Source organism: Neoarius graeffei, chromosome 8 (assembly GCF_027579695.1).
Source record: "Neoarius graeffei isolate fNeoGra1 chromosome 8, fNeoGra1.pri, whole genome shotgun sequence".
Lineage (NCBI taxonomy): Eukaryota > Metazoa > Chordata > Actinopteri > Siluriformes > Ariidae > Neoarius > Neoarius graeffei.
In genome coordinates this window covers 18253359-18273733 of record NC_083576.1, presented here as the reverse complement: position 1 = coordinate 18273733, position 20375 = coordinate 18253359, and positions in this window count along the sequence as shown.

Genomic DNA, 20375 nt, shown 5'->3' with positions numbered 1-20375 from the left:
GCCCTCGATCGGGCCGGAGCGTATCGCATACCGGTGAGTGTACAAGGGGCTACATATCAGGCGTTGGTGGATTCGGGTTGCAATCAGACCTAGATCCGCCAAAGCCTGGTGCAAGACGAGGCATTGGGGGGAGCACGGGGGGTGAAGGTGTTGTGTGTGCACAGGGATGTTCACAGTTACCCTTTGGTGTCGGTCCACATATATTTCAGAGGGGAAAAATCTATAGTGAAGGCGGCGGTTAATCCTCGCCTTACCCACTCTTTAATTTTGGGGACTGATTGGCCGGGATTTCGGGGTTTAATGACACGCCTAGTAAAGAGTGGGTCCTGCCGTTTGACAGGGGGAGGTCCCGGTGTCACTTTGGCTGGAGCTGCGGTCGCAGAGCCGTCTACGTCATCTCCGCGACAGAGCGAGGAGCCGCCGGCTCCTCCTCTTTCTGTTGGGGAATCCCTCGCGGATTTCCCACTAGAACAATCGCGAGACGAAACTCTGCGACACGCGTTTGACCAAGTGAGAGTAATCAATGGTCAAACGCTCCAGCCGAACACCACCCCGTCCTTCCCCTATTTTTCCATTTTGAAGGATAGATTATACTGAGTGACGCAGGACACTCAGACGAAAGAGCGAGTCACACAGTTATTAATTCCAAAGAGCCGCCGGGAATTGGTATTCCAGGTGGCTCACTTTAATCCCATGGCTGGATACCTAGGGCAGGATAAGACACTAGCCCGGATAATGGCCCGATTCTATTGGCCGGGGATTCGCGGCGACGTCCATAAGTGGTGTACGGCGTGCCGCGAATGCCAGTTAGTAAATCCAGCGGCCATTCCAAAAGCGCCCTTGCGCCCCCTACCATTAATCGAGGCCCCGTTCGAAAGAACTGGGATGGATCTCGTCGGGCCATTAGATCGGTCAACACGAGGGTACCACTTTATATTGGTTCTGGTGGACTATGCAACGCGATACCCGGAAGCGGTGCCTCTTCGCAATATCTCAGCACGCAGTATTGCAGAGGCCCTCTTCCACGTCATCTCCCGGGTTGGAATCCCGAAAGAGATTCTGACTGACCAAGACACCTCATTTATGTCACGAACACTGAGCGAACTGTATGGGCTACTAGGTATTAAGCCGATCCGCACCAGTGTTTATCACCCACAAATGGACAGTTTAGTTGAATGGTTCAATCGCACCCTCAAAAATATAATCAAAAAATTCGTAAGTGAGGACGCACGTAACTGGGATAAGTGGCTCGAACCCTTGTTATTTGCAGTGCGAGAGGTCCCCCAAGCCTCCATGGGGTTCTCCCCATTTGAATTATTATATGGGTGTAAGCCGCGCGGCATCTTAGATGTACTGCGGGAAAATTGGGAGGAGGGACCTTCACAGACCAAAAACGAAATTCAGTACGTTATGGACCTGCGCGCAAAACTCCACACGCTCACCCACCTAACTCAGGAGAATTTGCGGCAGGCCCAGGAACGGCAAGCCCGCCTGTACAACGGGGCATGCGCCTTAGAGAATTCACTCCGGGAGATAAGGTACTCATCCTGTTGCCCATGTCGAGCTCCAAATTAATCGCCAAGTGGCAAGGACCCTTTGAGGTCACACGGCGAGTCCGGGACATCGACTATGAGGTAAGGCGAACAGACAGGGAGGGGGCACTACAGATCTACCACCTCAATCTACTTAAACTCTGGAACGAGGAGGTCCCCATGGCGTTGGTGTCGGTAGTTCCAGAGAAGGAGGAGCTGGGGCCGGAGGTTCAAAAACGGACATTGGCATCACGTACCTCTACAGTCCCCTGTGGAGACCACCTCTCCCCGACCCAACTCACGGAGGTCGCCCAGTTGCAGGCCGAGTTTTCGGATGTGTTCTCGCCCCTGCCCGGTCGCACTAACCTCATAGAACGCCACATAGAGACGCCCCCGGGGGTGGTAGTGCGTAGCCGCCTTTATAGGCTACCCGAACACAAAAAAAGGTGGTTCGGGAAGAACTTCAGGCCATGCTCGAAATGGGCATCGTCGAGGAGTCCCACAGTGACTGGAGCAGCCCGGTGGTCTTGATTCCCAAGGCCAACGAGTCGGTCCAGTTCTGTGTGGACTATAGAAAAGTCAACGCGGTGTCTAAATTCGACGCGTACCCAATGCCTCGTATTGATGAGCTGCTCGATCGACTAGGCACGGCTCACTTTTACTCGACACTGGATTTGACGAAGGGATATTGGCAGATCCCCTTGACTCCATTATCCCGGGAGAAAACGGCCTTTTCCACACCATTCGGCTTACACCAGTTCGTCACACTTCCGTTTGGGCTGTTTGGGGCGCCTGCTACGTTTCAGCGGCTGATGGACAGGGTCCTCCGGCCCCACGCCACCTATGCGGCCGCTTATCTCAACGATATTATCATTTATAGTAATGACTGGCAGCGGCACCTGCAACACCTGAGGGCCGTCCTTAGGTCGCTGAGGCAGGTGGGTCTCACTGCCAATCCGAAGAAGTGTGCGATTGGGTGGGTGGAAGTACGGTATCTGGGCTTCCACTTGGGCAACGGGCAGGTGCGTCCCCAAATTAATAAGACAGCAGCGATTGCAGCCTGCCTGAGGCCCAAGACCAAAAAGGGGGTGAGGCAGTTCCTGGGGCTGGCTGGCTACTATCGTAGGTTTATACCTAATTATTCGGACGTCACCAGCCTGCTGACTGACCTCACTAAAAAGGGGGCACCAGATCCGGTCCAGTGGACGGAGCAGTGCCAGCGGGCTTTCACTGAGGTAAAGGCTGCACTGTGTGGGGGGCCACTTTTACACTCCCCTGACTTCTCTCTCCCTTTTATGTTACAGACGGATGCGTCGGACAGAGGGCTGGGGGCCGTTTTGTCCCAGCAGGTGGAGGGGGAGGATCGCCCCATCCTGTACATCAGTCGGAAGCTGTCGGTGCGTGAGGGATGCTACAGCACGATTGAGAAGGAATGCCTGGCGATCAAGTGGGCGGTCCTCGCCCTCCATTACTACCTGCTGGGGCGCCCTTTCACCCTCTGTTCGGACCACACGCCCCTCCAGTGGCTCCACCGCATGAAGGATGCCAACGCGCGGATCACCCGTTGGTATCTGGAACTCCAACCCTTCAACTTCAAGGTGGTCCACAGGCCGGGAGTGCAGAAGGTCATGGCGGACTTCCTCTCCCGTCAAGGGGGGGAGGAGTCGGCTGCGGGGAAGGTGAGTGGCAGAATCACTACACCTGGCAGTGATTAATCTGTGTTTTGTGTGTTTTCCCAGTAACCGCTCCCTATTTAAGGAGGTAGAGGGAGAGCAGAGGGAGCGCAACCCGGGACGAGATTACAGAGTGTGTGTGTTTGTGTGTTACGCCGCATACGAGAAACGGGCGATTGGAACTGAAAAGTTGTGTAATAAAAGCCCTCTCTGTATCTCAAGCATTGTCCTGCCATCCTCTGTGCTCCACCCACACTCCGTAAGCGCCACACTGTTATATACAGTGCTCAGTGTAAATGAGTACACTCCCTTTGAAAAGTAACATTTTAAACAATATCTCAGTGAACACAAACAATTTCCAAAACGTTTACAAGACAAAGTTTAATATAACATCTGTTTAACTTATAATATGAAAGTAAGGTTAATAATATAACTTAGATTACACAATTTTTTCAGTTTTACTGAAATTAGGGTGGTGCAAAAATGAGTACACCCCACAACAAAAACTACTACATCTAGTACTTTGTATGGCCTCCATGATTTTTAATGACAGCACCAAGTCTTCTAGGCATGGAATGAACATGTTGGTGAGATTTTGCAACATCAGTCGTTTTCCATTCTTCAACAATGACCTCTTTTAGTGACTGGATGCTGGATGGAGAGTGATGCTCAACTTGTCTCTTCAGAATTCCCCAAAGAAAATATTTTTTTTACACCACAAAGGTGAAGGCTACAAAAAGGTCAGCAAAGCTTTACTTATCAGTCAGAATACGGTGGCAAAAGTGGAACAAAAATTAAAGAAAGATGGAACTGCAACCATATCACAGAGATGTCCAGGTCGTCCACGGAAGTTAACACCTTGATAGGAGCATCTTCTGATGAGAAGGGTTGAAGAAAAATCAGCATGCAAGTTCACTGCAGTTATCTAAAGAAGTAGAAAGCCAAACTGGGGTGACTATTTCCCGTGACACAATACGGCGTACACTGCAGAGGAATGTCATGCATGGATGCCATCCACGAAAGAAGCCTCTCCTAAAGCCCAGGCACAAAAAAGCCCACCTAGAGTTTGCCAGGGCCCATGCTGACAAAGATGAAAACTACTGGGACTCTATACTCTGGAGTGATGAGACCAAGATAAATGTTTTTGGAACTGATGGCTTCAAAACTGTATTCCGTCACAAAGGTGAGGAATACAAAGAAAAATGCATGGTGCCTACAGTGAAACATGGTGGTGGCAGTGTCCTTATGTGGGGCTGCATGAGTGCTGCTGGTGTCGGGGAGCTGCATTTCATTGATGGCATCATGAATTCACAGATGTCCGTATTGCTCTATACTGAAAGAGAAGATGCTACTTGGTCATCGTGCACTTTTCCAACATGACTAAACACACATCTAAGGCCACTGTTGGATTTCTGAAGAAGAACAGGGTGAAAGTGATTCAGTGGCCAAGTATGTCTCCTGATCTGAACCCAATCGAACACCTATGGGGAATTCTGAAGAGACAAGTTGAGCATCACTCTCCATCCAGCATCCAGTCACTAAAAGAGGTCATTGCTGAAGAATGGAAAAAGATTGATGTTGCAAAATGTCGCCAACTTGTTCATTCCATGCCTAGAAGACTTGGTGCTGTCATTAGAAATCATGGAGGCCATACAAAGTACTAGATGTAGTAGTTTTTGTTGTGGGGTGTACTCATTTTTACACCACCCTAATTTGAGTAAAACTGAAAAAAGTGTGTAATCTAAGTTATATTATTAACCTTACTTTCATGTTATAAGTTAAACAGATGTTATATTAAACTTTGTCTTGTCAACATTTTGGAAAGTGTTTGTGTTCATTGAGATATTGTTTAAAACGTTACTTTTCAAAGGGGGTGTATTCATTTACGCTGAGCACTGTACTCACATTAAAATAAAAAAGCAAGCAAACAAACTAAAAACAGTACTGTTGTGTTCTCTGATTATAGATTCATTCATTCGTTCATTCATTCATTTTGTGGCATTATGTGGAAAAAATATGACAAAACAATTGACGTTAAAGTTAACACAGAGAAAGTTTTAATGTTATAGGACTAAGATAAGACAAACATTAATATGAAACAAAGAAACGAACATTACCTGATGTAACCAGAGTGTTTTTTGACAACTTGAGTATTGTTAACATGAACATTAGCTCACCCAAAACCCTCCTAATACATTACACACTCAGAAAATAAAGTACATTATTGTACCTTAAGGGGTACAACAGCTTGTCACTGGGGCAGTACCCTCTAAGGTAGGTACTTGTACCCTTTATATACTGCTAGGGGACATACAATTGTGGTCAGAAGTTTACATACAGTGATATGCATATCATTTTGGATATTGTGGGTGCAATCAGTTAATTATTGATATTAAGTGATCAATCTCGTTAAATCAGTCTCATTAAATTTTGAAGGTTAATAATTAAAATGAATCAATCCCATTGAATCATTTACTTTGACTCGTTTGAATTGAATCATACCATAGAATCACTCATTCAGTGAATCATTTAGTGAATCGTTTAATGAATCGTTTAGTGAATCATTTGGTGAATCGTTCAATGAATCGTTTAGTGAATCATTTGGTGAATCGTTCAATGAATCATTTAGTGAATCATACCATTAATCCTGGTGCTTAATAATAAGTTACCAAACAGCTAAATTATGGTACATTTCCAAATTATTAAGATCACTTACCATATAACATTTGCACCCTTTTGAATTCTTCGAGAAGATTGGGGATTTCAGATATTGTTGTTCACACAAATAAACAGTTTGTTTAATAAATGAATTTATTATACAAAGATAAAAAGGTAAAATAATAAATCAATATATACAAGCAGTGAGGTGTGTGTGAGAGAAGGACTTGACCATGTATTTAGCCTCGTGTAGCTAACTACACGTGGTGGAGGCCTAGCTTGTTGGTAGCTAAACAAAAGAATGTTATCTAAACAGAACAAAGGATTAGCTCTGTGTTTAGCCTTGTGTTGCTAGTGTGAGTTTGCTAAAGGCCCTATGGCCTAGCTAAAGTGTGTTTGTTAGGCCTGGTGAGGCCTACTGAGCACGTGTGGCTAAAGACAAAGGGAAGCTATCTAAAGTGTATCAGGCCTGGTGAGCACGTGTTCTCAGTAACAAAAAGATTCCACACTCATAACATTACCAAACTCACTGAAACCTTGATAAGGTCAAAATGTATGATAAAGAAATTAGTGTTAGTCAGAATAAGAGAGAGAGAGAGAGAGAGAGAGAGAAGCATGCGCAGCCTATCTATTAAACAATTGAGAGAACATAGAACAAAATAAATCAACACGCTGCGTGTCTAACAGTGTAACAGATAAACCTGGGTTTAAATTCACACTATTTCAAATAAAAGCAAATTCCTAAGACTATCCTAATTATGCCCAAATGCCAAAATCTTACTTAATCCTGCCTTTAGCAAGATATGAAGAACTATTCGCCGGTGTAGTCTCGGGCCTCGCCGTGGGAGCACGTGAGCCGCTCGTGAGGGAGGCGCAGAGAACTTTCGGGTCCAGCGGAGCACTTGGGTGGTTCCCGTGGAAAGCAGAGGATTCTTGGTCCGAACCTCAGCATTCGTGAGGAAAAGTCTCTGATCAGAATAAGATGCACAGCGCTTTTGAGTTAAAAAGGATTCAATCGCTTCTTAACTTTTGACTGCCTGGGCTGCAGTCGTGACGTCACTTCTAATGCAAGTAAACCGGTTGTAACTCAGGTTGAGTTTAAAGATCGCGCGACTCTAGAGTTTACCTTTGCCAAGGGTAAGAAAGAAAATCGCGCTGAGTGATGGATCTTGCAAGAAAGAAGACGTCTTTCGGGTGGAGAGCGCCTCTTTATACGTCCAGATTCATCGGAAGGCAGACGTGAGAGACCAAGATGGTGGAACTTCCGCTTGGATTTATGCGTGCATGGCAGACTGACGTAGGTGATCCCGCCCACGCGTGACGTAGGTCACACGGAAGTTGCCTGGGAATTGTAGTTCTGACACAAGATGGCGGTATGATACCTACAATATGAATGTCATGGCAATATTTGGGCTTTCAGCAATTTCTTTGAAATGTTCTTTTTCTGTGGCAGAATGTACAACATACATCTTTAATTTAAAAAAAAACTAGATAGAACTCGACGCCAACAACATTGATGGGGATGCCTCCACCTGGTAGACTACACGCCTGATTAAGTTGTGATTTGGGGATGGACATTTGACCTCACAGTGACCTTGACCACAGACCTTTTGATCTCAAAATCTAATCAGTTCATGTTTGTCCCCAAATGCACAAATGGTGAAAGTTTGGTGAAATTCCTTTCATTTGCCTTGGAGATATTGTGTTCACAAGGTTTTTGGACAGACATTTGACCTCACAGTGACCTTGACCTTAGACCTTTTGATCTCAAAATCTAATCATTTCATCTTTGTCCCAAAGTGCACAAATGGTGAAAGTCTGGTGAAATTCCTTTCATTAGTCTTTGAGATATGGCATTCACAAAGTTTGGGGAAGGACATTTGACCTCACAGTAATCTTGACCTGTGACCTTTTAACCTCAAAATCTAATCAGTTCATGATTGTCCCAAAGCGCACAAATGATGAAAGTTTGGTTAAATTCTTTTCATTTGCCTTGGAGATATTGTGTTCACAAGGTTTTCGGACAGACATTTGACCTCACAGTGACCTTGACCTTTTGATCTCAAAATCTAATCATTTCATCTTTGTCCCAAAGTGCAGAAATGGTGAAAGTTTGGTGAAATTCCTTTCATTTGCCTTGGAGATATGGTGTTCACAAGGTTTTCAGACGGACATTTGACCTCACAGTGACCTTGACCTGTGACCTTTTGACCTCAAAATCTAATCAGTTCATGTTTGTCCCAAAGCACACAAATAGTGAAAGTTTGGTGAAATTCCTTTCATTAGCCTTTGAGATATTGCGTTCACAAGGTTTCGGGACGGACGGATGGACGCACGCATGGACAGACAGACAATCCAAAAACATAATGCCTCCTGCACCTTAAGGTGTTGGAGGCATAAAAACACTTGAATTTGGTGCACAAGTTTTAATTTTCTTTGGGTTTTCTGAAATCAACACCGAGTCAAAATTATACATACAGGGTCAAACATTTGCATATACTTACGCAGATTATTAATTCAGGGGTGCTGAAACTTCCAAAATGTCTTTTATCTTGCCAAGGCTGAGGTCTCTTAACTTCCTGTTCATGATCATGATTGACTACAACTGGTAGCTTCTCTGTGCCTTCATTAAAACGGTTTGTTTACAGCACTCATTGGATTGACCAGCACACAGTAAAATGGGATAGTCCAAGGAGCTCAGTGCAGATCTGAGAAAGAGGATTGCAGATATACACAACTCCAGAATGTCTCTTGGAGCCATTTCTAAACACCTGCAAATTCCAAGATCAGTTCAAACAATTGTATCCAAGTTATTATGAGGTGTAGTCACTTTGCCAAGCCACGTTGCTTCAAGAAAACCCAAACTGTCACCCTTGGCTGAAAGGAAATTGGTTTGGATGACCAGGAACAACCTGGGAACCACCATGGGACAGCCCTGCCATGAACTGCAAGCTGATGGATCACTGTCTACAGTTCAGATCACCATGGACTATAAAATAGGCTAACATAAAGCTTAAAACAAGTCCTGGCTTCAACTCTCTTGAAAATATTTGGACCATGCTTATAAGAATGCCAAGAAAAAAAAATTTAAAGAATTGAACTCTACCATGAAGAGTCGTGAAATATCCAACCAGAATTCTGTCAGAAGCTTGTTCATGGTAAACAAAAAAAATGTTTGGTCAAGGTGAATCTTGCAAAGAGATATTTTACCCAAATATTAGGTGTGCTGTGTGTATATTTTGGACCCTGTATGTATAATTTTGAGCCTGTGTTGATTTCAGGACCCCCCCCCCCAAAAAAAAAAAAAATAAATAAATAAAATAAAAAATAAAACTTGTGCACCAAATTCTATTTTTTTTATTTATTTTTAATTAAAGATGTATGCTGCACATTCTGCCACAGAAAAAGAACAGTTCAAAGAAATTACTGAAAGCCCAAATATTGCCATGACATCCATATCCAAGATGACATTGATGCCACTGTATGTAAACTTCTGACCAAAACTGTATAAGGACCTTTTTGTCTCTAAAAAGGTACACGTAGTTACCGTCAGGACCAATAATGAGCCCTAGGGGGTACATTAGTGTAGATTGTACCTTGGGGTATAAAAATAGATTCCTACTGTACCCCTGTTTCTGACAGTGTACTGTCACAAGATGTGATACACAAGCTGTTTCCATAGCTAAAATTAGCAGTCGCTGCTATTCCTTGTGCTCTCATAGCCAGCCAGTTTGGCAATTGTTGGGTTTCACATGACATCACATCTGCCTCATCATTTATTCAAAACTTTAGCTGGTGGTCTACCAAAGCTCAGTTGACACAGCGTTTGTACAGAGGTGCATTGCTCGCATGAAAAATGCCTTACGCTTGCGTTGTTTTAGGTTGTTTGAATCGATCAAACCATGAAACTGATAAAAGTTTCTTCATGGTTCCCCGTGAACTAATAAAAAAAAGGTTGAGCAAACACAGGCTTTCACAAAAAAAAAGTCAAGAAAGGTGGCTTTTGAACCTCTCACTGAAATCGAAGGGAGCCGAGTCGAAGCATGCTCGAGTTTGCAGTGATCACTTCATGAAAGGTTTGTATATCCCTCTCAGCTATGTCCTTAGTGTTTTCCAAGTACTTTCTTGTTATGTGTCATTATTTTACAATACTTTTTTTCATCACGAAGCGCTAAAGTCCCCAGCTGTTTCTTTGTTTACTCCTCATTAAGTCTATATGCATGAAGGTCGCAACAAAATTCTTCCCCAACCATACAGTTACACTGCGCTGTGATCACTTCTCCGTCTTGTTTAACTAAGATCCAGGTTTTTAAAGAGGTTTCTGATGATCTTTGTGAATGATTTGCCTGAGAGATAATAGCCAACACAAGTGATAATCAAGTGAACTGTTCATTGTTTACACTTCAACTTGCAGCACTTTGTTGTAAAGACACAAAAAGCTTAAAAAACAAAAACAAAAAAAGCATACTTACACAGGCAAAAACATTACAGGATTCATTCGGCAGTGACTTGATACCAAGGTCCTTTACCCAGCCACATACAAAAAAGTTGTAAGCCTCCATACTCTTCCACGCTTTCATCTGTTTTGCGGTGTAGAAGGACGTCTGCAATACCAGATAGTTCAAGATGTTGGGGAACTCGACTGAAGGGTAGTTTTCGAGATTGTATGACAAATCCTTCTTTCCCAGACTGTAGGGGTCGATTCCATTGCACATAGCAATCTTCTGGATATATCTAAAGCGAGCAGTGGCTTCTAGATTTTGAGCATTTTCTAAGTTATCGCTAGTTGCTTGCACTACGGCAGCCATTTAGACCACCAGCTATTTCACTTCCAGTAAAACCGCTAAGAAAAGTCACATGACTGAAACCCAGCAATAATAGGCTAACATTAGTGTTGTTACCAGCTCATTAACTAGCTACTGTATGGCTAACTAGTGTAAGAGCTTATGTAACACTTCAGCCAGTCACAAACCACCAGACGTGCCATTCAAAATTAATTTCAGAAACACTTTTTTTTTTTTACAGAATCAGAAACACTTTTATTGCCAGGTATGTGGACACACACGAGGAATTTGACTCCAGTTTCACTTAGCTCTCACAGTACAAAAACAGATAAAAAGTGTATACACAAAACAAACAAACAAAAAACAAACAAACAAAAAAAGGTGCAATCGGTGCATAGTGCAAACTAATCCAGGTAAGTCAAGTATGAAATAGATAAATAAATATAAAGTATACAGTGTGCATAAAATGACAGTATGAGTGTGCAGATATTTTACAAGTGATATTACTGATATATGAATCTGGATTTTAGCTGTTCATCACAGAAAGGATTTTCCCTTTTGGTGCAATATGGTGCATAGTGCAAAGATGAAATAGTAAATATAAATTAAAGCCGCAAGCGGCCTCGACGGGCCCTCGCGCCAGCGGCCAAGGGGGGCGGGGGCATGCGTCCCTGCGAAATACCTTCCACAGATTCTTCGGCAAGAGACATTACTCCCACAATGGCGACAAAGCACAGAATTGGACACATGGCAACAATAGGGTCTCGCACTGTACGGTGCTCGGGTGGCGCTATAGAGGCCCTGAGGCCCGCCTGGATCTGGGCTTCTGGTTCGCAGTAGCGGTGGCAGTCTAGGAAAAAGGAGCCAAAGTTCGTGCGTAGTCGACCATGGCAAGCGCCCCAATAAGGGTCTTGTAAAGAGTTTGCTTGCCAAGTTTGACAAATCAGAAGCTGCAATATCATTTCTGCCATAACCAGCACCCCCAGGGGCGAAAGTGCACAAAATTTGGCGTATGTGTCAGGTGAGCTATGAAGAGTTTGCGTATGAAGTTTGATGACAATTGAGTAAATAGAAGATGAGATATAGATTTTTGAAGAATAAATTTTTTGGTTTTTCCCATGTCAGTAGGTGGCGCTATGCTGTACATGAGCGATTATGAGTTGGAAAAATAAGTGTCTACAACAGCAACGTACTATCACAAGGTAGTGGTGTGAAGGAAAAGCATTATGGAATTATTTACCAAAAACCCGTTTTGGAGCAATTGCGTCGGCCAAAAACAGCGCCCCCCATGGACGAAAATTCCCAAAATGTGGTGTACATGACAGGGGAGGTAGTAAGAGGGTGGCCGTGAAGTTTGACCAAATTTGAGGAAAGATTGGATTTTTTGCCCAAAAATAGCGCCCCCAGTGGCGAAAGAGCACAAAATTTGGCATATATGTCAGGTGAGCTTTGAAGAGTTTGCGTATGAAGTTTGATGACAATTGAGTAAATAGAAGATGAGATATAGATTTTTGAAGAATAAATTTTTTGGTTTTTCCCATGTCAGTAGGTGGCGCTATGCTGTACATGAGCGATGATGAGTTGGAAAAATAAGTGTCTACAACAGCAACGTACTATCACAAGGTAGTGGTGTGAAGGAAAAGCATTATGGAATTATTTACCAAAAACCCGTTTTGGAGCAATTGCGTCGGCCAAAAACAGCGCCCCCCATGGACGAAAATTTCCAAAACGTGGTATACATGACATGGGAGGTAGCAAGAGGGTGGCCGTGAAGTTTGACCAAATTTGAGGAAAGATTGGAATTTTTGCCCAAAAATATCGCCCCCAGTGGCAAAATATCACAGAAATTGGGTAACATGTCAGAAGCCCAATGAGTGATTTGCGTGTGAAGTATGAGCAGTTTTGAGCAATCAGAAGATTTGTTATGAATTTTTAAGCATGTAAAATTTTGCATCGAAAATTGATTGACGTATAACTTCTGAACGGGTTATCCTACGTGAAACCTATTTAGTAACTTTTGTCAGCCATGTCTCTAGATGACGTGTATTAATTTTGGTGACATTCCTATGAACGGTCTAGGAGGAGTTGCGCCGTCTTCGTGGCCATGCATTTCGCACAAAAGTGAAATTACCTCACTTCCTGTTGGGCGTGGCTAATGCATTGGCATTACATTTTTGTCCAGCTTAGGGAGATACATATGCGTACCAAATGGCATGCCACTACTACAAACTACATGGCAACCAGGCACCTTAATGCGGGAGGCCAAAATCACAACGAGTTAGGGGGCGCTATAGAGGCCCTGAGGCCCGCCTGGATCTGGGCTTCTGGTTCTCAGTAGCGGTGGAAGTCTAAGAAAAAGGAGCCAAATTTCGTGCGTTGTCGACCATGGCAAGCGCCCCAATAAGGGTCTTGTAAAGAGTTTGCTTGCCAAGTTTGACAAATCAGAAGCTGCAATATCATTTCTGCCATAACCAGCACCCCCAGGGGCGAAAGTGCACAAAATTTGGCGTACATGTCAGGTGAGCTATGACGAGTTTGCGTATGAAGTTTGATGACAATTGAGTAAATAGAAGATGAGATATAGATTTTTGAAGAATAAATTTTTTGTTTTTTCCCATGTCAGTAGGTGGCGCTATGCTGTACATGAGCGATTATGAGTTGGAAAAATAAGTGTCTACAACAGCAACGCACTATCACAAGGTAGTGGTGTGAAGGAAAAGCATTATGGAAATATTTACCAAAAACCCGTTTTGGAGCAATTGCGTCGGCCAAAAACAGCGCCCCCCATGGACGAAAATTCCCAAAATGTGGTGTACATGACATGGGAGGTAGTAAGAGGGTGGCCGTGAAGTTTGACCAAATTTGAGGAAAGATTGGATTTTTTGCCCCAAAATAGCGCCCCCAGTGACGAAATATCACAGAAATTGGGTAACATGTCAGAAGCCCAATGAGTGATGTGCGTGCGAAGTATGAGCAGTTTTGAGCAATTAGAAATTTGTTATGAATTTTTAAGCATGTAAAATTTTGCATTGAAAATTGATTGACGTATAACTTCTGAACGGTTTATCCAACGTGAAACGTATTTAGTAACTTTTGTCAGCCATGTCTGTAGATGATGTGTATCAATTTTGGTGACATTCCTATGAACGGTCTAGGAGGAGTTGCGCCGTCTTCGTGGCCATGCATTTTGCACAAAAGTGAAATTACCTCACTTCCTGTTGGGCGTGGCTAATGCATTGGCATTACATTTTTGTCCGGCTTAGTGAGATACATATGCGTACCAAAGTGCATGCCACTACTACAAACTACAAGGCAACCAGGCACCTTAATGCGGGAGGCCAAAATCACAACGAGTTAGGGGGCGCTATAGAGGCCCTGAGGCCTGCCTGGATCTGGGCTTCTGGTTCTCAGTAGCGGTGGCAGTCTAAGAAAAAGGAGCCAAATTTCATGCGTTTTCGCCCATGGCAAGCGCCCCGAAAATGGCCCAACAGCGGAGAAAAATAAAGAAGAAGAAGATGGAAGAATAATTAAAGCCGCAAGCGGCCTCGACGGGCCCTCGCGCCAGCGGCCAAGGGGGGCGGGGGCATGCGTCCCCGCGAAATACCTTCCACAGCTTCCTCGGCAAGAGACATTACTCCCACAATGGCGACAAAGCACAGAATTGGACACATGGCAACAATAGGGTCACGCACTGTACGGTGCTCGGGGCCTAATAATAATAATAATAATTAAAGCCGCAAGCGGCCTCGACGGGCCCTCGCGCCAGCGGCCAAGGGGGGCGGGGGCATGCGTCCCCGCGAAACACCTTCCACAGCTTCTTCGGCAAGAGACATTACCACAAGGTAGTGGTGTGAAGGAAAAGCATTATGGAATTATTTACCAAAAACCCGTGTTGGAGCAATTGCGTCGGCCAAAAACAGCGCCCCCCATGGACGAAAATTCCCAAAATGTGGTATACAGGACATGGGCGGTAGTAAGAGGGTGGCCGTGAAGTTTGACCAAATTTGAAGAAAGATTGGAGTTTTTGCCCAAAAATAGCGCCCCCAGTGGCGAAATATCACAGAAATTGGGTAACATGTCAGAAGCCCAATGAGTGATTTGCGTGTGAAGTATGAGCAGTTTTGAGCAATTAGAAGATTTGTTATGAATTTTTAAGCATGTAAAATTTTGCATTGAAAATTGATTGACGTATAACTTCTGAACGGTTTATCCTACGTGAAACGTATTTAGTAACTTTTGTCAGCCACGTCTGTAGATGATGTGTATCAATTTTGGTGACATTCCTATGAACGGTCTAGGAGGAGTTGCGCCGTGTTCGTGGCCATGCATTTCGCACAAAAGTGAAATTACCTCACTTCCTGTTGGGCGTGGCTAATGCATTGGCATTACATTTTTGTCCGGCTTACTGAAATACATATGCGTACCAAATGGCATGCCACTACTACAAACTACATGGCAACCAGGCACCTTAACGCGGGAGGCCAAAATCACAACGATTTAGGGGGCACTATAGAGGCCCTGAGGCCCGCCTGGATCTGGGCTTCTGGTTCTCAGTAGCGGTGGCAGTCTAAGAAAAAGGAGCCAAATTTCGTGCGTTGTCGACCATGGCAAGCGCCCCAATAAGGGTCTTGTAAAGAGTTTGCTTGGCAAGTTTGACAGATCAGAAGCTGCAATATCATTTTTGCCATAACCAGCACCCCCAGGGGCGAAAGTGCACAAAATTTGGTGTAGATGTCAGGTGAGCTATGAAGAGTTTGCGTATGAAGTTTGATGACAATTGAGTAAATAGAAGATGAGATATAGATTTTTGAAGAATAAATTTTTTGGTTTTTCCCATGTCAGTAGGTGGCGCTATGCTGTACATGAGCGATGATGAGTTGGAAAAATAAGTGTCCACAACAGCAATGTACTATCACAAGGTAGTGGTGTGAAGGAAAAGCATTATGGAATAATTTACCAAAAACCCGTTTTGGAGCAATTGCGTCGGCCAAAAACAGCGCCCCCCATGGACGAAAATTTCCAAAATGTGGTATACATGACATGGGAGGTAGTAAGAGGGTGGCCGTGAAGTTTGGCCAAGTTTGAGGAAAGATTGGAATTTTTGCCCAAAAATAGCGCCCCCAGTGGCGAAATATCACAGAAATTGGGTAACATGTCTGAAGCCCAATGAGTGATTTGCGTGTGAAGTATGAGCAGTTTTGAGCAATCAGAAGATTCGTTATGAATTTTTAAGCATGTAAAATTTTGCATCGAAAAGTGATTGACGTATAACTTCTGAAAGGATTATCCTACGTGAAACGTATTTAGTAACTTTTGTCAGCCATGTCTGTAGATGATGTGTATCAATTTTGGTGACATTCCTATGAACGGTCTAGGAGGAGTTGCGCCGTCTTCGTGGCCATGCATTTCGCACAAAAGTGAAATTACCTCACTTCCTGTTGGGCGTGGCTAATACATTGGCATTACATTTTTGTCCGGCTTAGTGAGACACATATGCGTACCAAATGGCATGCCACTACTACAAACTACCTGGCACCCAGGCACCTTAATGCGGGAGGCCAAAATCACAACGACTTAGGGGGCGCTATAGAGGCCCTGAGCCCCGGCCAAGTTTGGGCTTCTGGTTCTGAGTAGCGGTGGCAATTCTCGGAACTGGTGCCAAATTTCGTGCGTTTTCGCCCATGGCAAGCGCCCCGAAAATGGCCCAACAGCGGAGAAAAATAAAGAAGAAGAAGAAGACGGAAGAAGAAGAAGAAGAGGAAGAAGACGGAAGAATAATAATAATAGTGAACTCTTACAAGAACAATAGGGCCTTCGCCCATAGGGCTCGGGCCCTAATTAAAGCCGCAAGCGGCCTCGACGGGCCCTCGCGCCAGCGGCCAAGGGGGGCGGGGGCATGCGTCCCCGCGAAATACCTTCCACAGCTTCTTCGGCAAGAGACATTACTCCCACAATGGCGACAAAGCACAGAATTGGACACAGAGTACACGGTGCGCTGAGATGTTGTCATGGACAGAACATTTTATGCCATGGCTTCCCAACCAAAGTAATGTATTTACCTCATCAGTCACCAAGCTATAGCTACATAGGATTGTCTTCTGTTAGACATCTATTAGTCTGTATGTAACGCTACAACACTTGCTCCCGACTGCCTACCCATCCCCCACAAGTCATGTGTGTTTAAGGCAACCAAAACAACATACTCCTGGTGCCTCATGATTGTAAACACCTCTCCTGCAACTGCTACAGCGCAATGAGCGCCCCCAGTGGTGAAAGTTCACCAAATTTGGTATACATGTCAAGGGACCTATGCAGAGTTGTTCTGTCAAGTTTGATCAAGTTTGACCAATCAGAAGCCGAGATATAAATTGTTGCCTGAAAACAGCGCCCCCAGTGGCAAAAGTTCACAAAATTTGGGAGATATGTCAGGTGACCTGTTAAGAGTGTGCGTATCAAGTTTGATCAAGATTGAGTAAATAGAAGATGAGATATTGATTTTTGAAGAATAAATGTTTTGGTTTTTCCCATGTCAGTAGGTGGCGCTATGCTGTACATGAGCGATTATGAGTTGGAAAAATAAGTGTCTACAACAGCAACGTACTTTCACAAGGTAGTGGTGTGAAGGAAAAGCATTATGGAATTATTGACCAAAAACCCGTTTTGGAGCAATTGGGTCAGCCAAAAACAGCGCCCCACATGGACGAAAATTCCCAAAATGTGGTATACATGACATGGGAGGTAGTAAGAGGGTGGCCGTGAAGTTTGACCAAATTTGAGGAAAGATTGGATTTTTTGCCCAAAAATAGCGCCCCCAGTGGCGAAATATCACAGAAATTGGGGCGCATGTCAGAAGCCCAATGAGTGATTTGCGTGTGAAGTATGAGCAGTTTTGAGCAATTAGAAGATTTGTTATGAATTTTTAAGCATGTAAAAGTTTGCATTGAAAATTGATTGACATATAACTTCTGAACCGTTAATGCTACGTGAAACGTATTTAGGAAACTTTTGTCAGCGATGTCTGTAGATGATGTGTATCAATTTTGGTGACATTCCTATGAACGGTCTAGGAGGAGTTGCGCAGTCTTCGTGGCCATGCATTTCGCACAAAAGTGAAATTACCTCACTTCCTGTTGGGCGTGGCTAATGCATTGGCATCACATTTTTGTCCGGCTTAGTGAGATACATATGCGTACCAAATGGCATGCCACTACTGCAAACTACATGGCAACCAGGCACCTTAATGCGGGAGGCCAAAATCACAATGAGTTAGGGGGCGCTATAGAGGCCCTGAGGCCCGCTTGGATCTGGGCTTCTGGTTCTCAGTAGCGGTGGCAGTCTAAGAAAAAGGAGCCAAATCTCGTGCGTTGTCGACCATGGCAAGCGCCCCAATAAGGGTCTTGTAAAGAGTTTGCTTGCCAAGTTTGACAAATCAGAAGCTGCAATATCAATTTTGCCATAACCAGCACCCCCAGGGGCAAAAGTGCACAAAATTTGGCGTACATGTCAGGTGAGCTATGAGGAGTTTGCGTATGAAGTTTGATGACAATTGAGTAAATAGAAGATGAGATATAGATTTTTGAAGAATAAATTTTTTGGTTTTCCCCATGTCAGTAGGTGGCGCTATGCTGTACATGAGCGATTATGAGTTGGAAAAATAAGTGACAACAACAGCAACGTACTATCACAAGGTAGTGGTGTGAAGGAAAAGCATTATGGAATTATTTACCAAAAACCCGTTTTGGAGCAATTGCGTCGGCCAAAAACAGTGCCCCCCATGGACGAAAATTCCCAAAATGTGGTATACATGATATGGGAGGTAGTAAGAGGGTGGCCGTGAAGTTTGACCAAATTTGAGGAAAGATTGGAATTTTTGCCCAAAAATAGCGCCCCCAGTGGCGAAATATCACAGAAAGTGGGTAACATGTCAGAAGCCCAATGAGTGATCTGCATGTGAAGTATGAGCAGTTTTGAGCAATTAGAAGATTTGTTATGAATTTTTAAGCATGTAAAATTTTGCATTGAAAATTGATTGACGTATAACTTCTGAACGGTTTAAGCTACGTGAAACGTATTTAGTAACTTTTGTCAGCCATGTCTGTAGATGATGTGTATCAATTTTGGTGACATTCCTATGAACGGTCTAGGAGGAGTTGCGCCGTCTTCGTGGCCATGCATTTCGCACAAAAGTGAAATTACCTCACTTCCTGTTGGGCGTGGCTAATGCATTGGCATAACATTTTTGTCCGGCTTAGTGAGATACATATGCGTTCCAAATGGCATGCCACTACTACAAACTACATGGCAACCAGGCACCTTCATGCGGGAGGCCAAAATCACAACGACTTAGGGGGCGCTATAGAGGCCCTGAGCCCCGGCCAAGTTTGGGCTTTTGGTTCTGAGTAGCGGTGGCAATTCTTGGAACTGGTGCCAAATTTCGTGCGTTTTCGCCCATGGCAAGCGCCCCGAAAATGGCCCAACAGCGGAGAAAAATAAAGAAGAATAATAATAGTGAACTCTTACAAGAACAATAGGGCCTTCGCCCTATAGGGCTCGGGCCCTAATAATAGTGAACTCTTACAAGAACAATAGGGCCTTCGCCCATAGGGCTCGGGCCCTAATTAAAGCCGCAAGCGGCCTCGACGGGCCCTCGCGCCAGCGGCCAAGGGGGGCGGGGGCATGCGTCCCCGCGAAATACCTTCCACAGCTTCTTCGGCAAGAGACATTACTCCCGCAATGGCGACAAAGAACAGAATTGGACAGATGGCAACGATAGGGTCTCGCACTGTACGGTGCTTGGGCCCTAATAATAATAGCGCCCTAATAAGGGTCTTGTAAAGAGTTTGCTTGCCAAGTTTGACAAATCAGAAGCTGCAATATCATTTCTGCCATAACCAGCACCCCCAGGGGCGAAAGTGCGCAAAATTAGGCGTACATGTCAGGTGAGCTATGAAGAGTTTGCGTATGAAGTTTGATGACAATTGAGTAAATAGAAGATGAGATATAGATTTTTGAAGAATAAAATTTTTGGTTTTTCCCATGTCAGAAGGTGGCGCTATGCTGTACATGAGCGATTATGAGTTGGAAAAATAAGTGTCTACAACAGCAACGCACTATCACAAGGTAGTGGTGTGAAGGAAAAGCATTATGGAAATATTTACCAAAAACCCGTTTTGGAGCAATTGCGTCGGCCAAAAACAGCGCCCCCCATGGACGAAAATTCCCAAAATGTGGTATACATGACATGGGAGGTAGTAAGAGGGTGGCCGTGAAGTTTGACCAAATTTGAGGAAAGACTGGAATTTTTGCCCAAAAATAGCGCCCCCAGTGGCGAAATATCACAGAAATTGGGTAACATGTCAGAAGCCCAATGAGTGATCTGCTTGTGAAGTATGAGCAGTTTTGAGCAAGTAGAAGATTTGTTATGAATTTTTAAGCATGTAAAATGTAGCATTGAAAATTGATTGACGTATAACTTCTGAACGGTTTATGCTATGTGAAACCTATTTTGTAAGTTTTGTCAGCCATGTCTGTAGATGATGTGTATCAATTTTGGTGACATTCCTATGAACGGTCTAGGAGGAGTTGCGCCGTCTTCGTGGCCATGCATTTCGCACAAAAGTGAAATTACCTCACTTCCTGTTGGGCGTGGCTACTGCATTGGCATCACATTTTTGTCCGGCTTAGTGAGATACATATGCGTACCAAATGGCATGCCACTACTACAAACT